The sequence below is a fragment of the Solanum dulcamara genome, chromosome 12 (assembly GCF_947179165.1).
Source record: "Solanum dulcamara chromosome 12, daSolDulc1.2, whole genome shotgun sequence".
NCBI classification, from domain to species: Eukaryota; Viridiplantae; Streptophyta; class Magnoliopsida; order Solanales; family Solanaceae; genus Solanum; species Solanum dulcamara.
The window spans coordinates 63,820,138-63,824,205 of NC_077248.1; positions in this window are offsets into that span (position 1 = coordinate 63,820,138).

Consider the following 4,068-nt stretch of genomic DNA (forward strand, 5'->3'; position numbering starts at 1 on the left):
GGCGCTTAATAAATAACTCTGCAAGGCCATTTTGAGTATGAACATAGCAACATAATGTTTAATTTTTATCCCAATTGATAAGCAATAATCATCAAAAGCTTGGAATGTAAATTCTCCAGCATTATCAATACGAATGACCTTAATTGGATAATCTGAGAATTACACCCTTAATCTTATTATTTGTGCTAACAACTTCGCAAACGCTAGGTTGTGAGATGATAAGAGGCACACATGAGACCATCTAGATAATGCATCTATTAGGACCATAAAATATCTAAATAATTCATTAGGTGGATGAATATATTCACATATATCTCCATGTATACTCTCTAAAAAACCAGGAGATCGATGCCAACCTTCAGGGTCGATGGTCTGACAATTAATTTGCATTGATAACAAGCAGCACATGAAAATTCATCATTTGTAAGAATCTTCTGGATCTTTAACGGATGTCCAGTTAAATTTTTTAAAGGATTCGTCTCATTATTATTGATTCAGGATGACCTATTCAATCATGCCATAACAGAAATGTATTTAGATTAGTAAGTCTGATTTACGATTATATGTGCTTCAATTGCACTAATTTTTGCATAATATAGGTCAAACGACAAAGTTGATAATTTTTTTGAAAATATATTTCTGGCCTGAAACACTCTTGGTTATACTAAGGTATTCAGTATTCATTTCATATAGTCTCGCAACATGATATTCATTTCTGCGGATATCTTTAAAATTTAACAAGTTTGTTGGGGATTTAGAAGAGAATAATGCATCTTCTATAATAATTTTTGTCCCCTTAAGCAGAAATATAGTATCTCTTCTGGAGCATTCAATTATTTTCGAATTACTAGAAATTGTAGTAACATTTTCTTTTCTTCTAAGCAAGTTGAAAAAATATTTTTTGTCTTTAAAAATGACATGAGTTGTTCCACTATCAATTACACAAATATCCTCGTGATTGATCATTGATCCAAATAAAATTTGAGACATATCCATATTTTTTTCTTCAAAAAGAAAGAAGGTAAATATTATAATTAATACATGGCTCATTATACAACTTTTATTTATTTACATGGACTATAAATATCATTTAGTACACACAAATAAAAAAAAATTATTTAAATATTATTAGGCTTATCAATATTTATATTTCTTCTAAAAAATTAAAAAAATCAGTTATATAAAGATGCATAGGCTCAATATTATCTTTAGAGATAAAGTTTGTCTCTGAATTATTTTCTGCTCTATTCAAGGATTCCTAATATAGCTAAATCAGGCGTTTTGATGACCGACAAGTCTACGATCAGTGTCCCATACCTTCACATCTATGACATATGCTTTCTGAATTTTTCTTTGATAAAGCTTCTGGGTTTTCACTCTTCTTTTTATACTGCTGATCATTTTTCGGTGTCAGCCGAGTATCATGATTATAATTTCTTCTTCGACCATGACTACGACTGGGGTCATGACCTCTTTTTCGTTGGTTATAATTTGCCTGAATCACTTCCGGAAGTGGCAAAGAACTAACGGGCCGACTATCATCATTTTTCATTAATAGTTCATTGTGACGTTCAACAATCAGAAGGTGAGAAAGTAATTCAGAATATTTCTTAAAACCCTTTTCGCGATATTGCTGCTGCAGGAGCATATTCGCGGGTGAAAATGTAGAGTATGTTTTTTCAAGTTTATCTTGCTCAGTGATTTCTTCTCCGCATAAATTTAGCTGTGCTATAATTCTAAACAAGGTAGAATTATATTCAGTTATATTTTTAAAAATCCATTAATCTTAAATTTAGCCAATCATGACGTGCCTGTGAAAGGATGACCAACTTTAGGTGGTCATATCTTTCTTTAAGATTCTTCCACAGTTTAAGGGGGTCTTTTAATATGAACTATTGTAATTTTAATCCCTCGTCAAGATGGTGGCGGAGAAATATCATGGCTTTGGCACGTTCTTGACTAGATGTTGTATTGTCATCTTTGATGGTATTTGTCAGACCCATCGATTCTAGATGTATTTCGGCATCTAGTGCCCATGATGAGTAGCATTTTCCAGATATGTTTCAAGAGCAACAAATTCAAGTTTAGAAATATTAGACATTTTAAGAAAATAAAATTTTTACCCCTTTTGTTACCTTCTTAAAAATATAGCTCAAAGACTCTATTTCTCCTGCTATCAAGAATCAGGAAATGCGGAACTTTTTCTCTTCTTTAAAACCAGTTGTTTCTAAAGACTGCCCTCTCTTGGCTGGATCTTGGTTCAGCCTACTACGAGGATCCCAAAGGCTCATGCTGATAATGTGTTATAAATAAACTAACTTAGCAATATAAGAAGCAGAGAGTAAGGAAAAATAAGAAGAAGCAGATCAGAGATTTTCTATCCTCTATTTGCATAATAGCAATGGCTAATAGGAGACAAATTGAAATGGAGTGAAAAGGTGGAAGTTGACATCCACACATCCACTTGCATAACATGAAGGAAATTTTAAATAACATATTAAAAAAAGGTATTAACAATATAAAGAAACATTTACATGTTATAATGAAGTAGCAAGTATAATATGGTACTTGTTACTTCTCACTAGCACAAGTAATAATATACGATAAAAAATTGTCTATATTGTTTTGCTTCCGCTGAAATTAGAATTTGAATCCTCATACATCTCAATCTACTAATTTATTAACCAATTGTTATTATCATCAACAATAACATATTCAATGTACTTTTACAAATAACATCTAGGAGAATAAGATGCATGTACAGACTTTATATATTCCTACTTTTTTGAAGACAGAGTTTGTTTCCGAAATTTTCTCCTCACTTTGTTTTGACTTTGTTCTAATTGCACCTTTGTATACGAATAGCGGCACCGAAAATGGCATAGCCCACTAATTAATGAAGAATCTTTTGATCAATGGGCACTTTTGTTTTAATAAATTATTTTTAAAACCATTAATTGTTCTTTCATGATCCTAAATAGGCAAGTTGTCGATAATTGTTTTTTTCTAACAATGTACTTATAAAAATATAGAAAGAGTTTTGTTTAATAATTTTTGCTTTCATGTTAAGCCCATTATACCTAAAATTTGCATAATTTATGTTGTCACTTGTCCTTACTAGTAATAACTGTTTTTCCGAATGTGCTTTATCCAACTGACAGTTTTAAGATATACTACTAATATTTTGGGCAATTAACAATAATTTACTAAGAAAATTACAAAGTTTTAAGATTATTTAATTAACTAATCTTCAAGCTTATGTGGAAAGAACAAAGACAAGCTACAAAATGACATAAGCTTGTTGTGTTCTTCTAAAGTGTCTTTTCTTTATCACGTTTTGTTTAATATTCTCCCCCACCCCTACCCCAGCTAGTATCTTTTGATCTGTTTCTTTCTATATCTAATAAGTTTTTCAATTTCAATATTTTTTATGATAATCTGTTTAAGATAACAAGATTAAAATAATTACACACTTCTTAAATTTAAAACTATAAAATTTAAAAATATTTCTTTATTTCTTAAATTTTGTGTCTAATCAAATTATTAAGTATTTTTTGGCTCATCATTTTGTAGGTGACCTTGTTCTTTTATCATCAATCCGTGAAGAATGAGATGCTATGCATTTTAATTTGTAATGTATCTTATTTTCTTTCATGTCTTTTAAGTTCTTTAAACGTTAATTAGTAACATGAGGAGTGGATCGAGTTAGAGTTCTCGTTACACTCTTGGCAAAATTCAATAGTTTTGATCAAAATTTTATATTTATATTTCTTTTAAAGTCTAATTTATTTAGAACAAATAAAGTGTCTTCTTAAAAACCTTAAACTCATAAGCTAAAAATTCTAAATCCATCTTAGATTTATAAATCAATGTTTTGAAATAAGATATTAAGAAGGAAGAGATAATTTAGAAATAACTACAAGAGAGCATAGTTCAATTGAACTATATATTATCCAACAAGACATGTTCTTATGTTTATAAAATCACATGCCTTAAAAAGATTCCATTAGGATGTAAGCAATGCAAATAATCAAATACATCAATCCCTCAAAAGTGTTATGGCCTTTG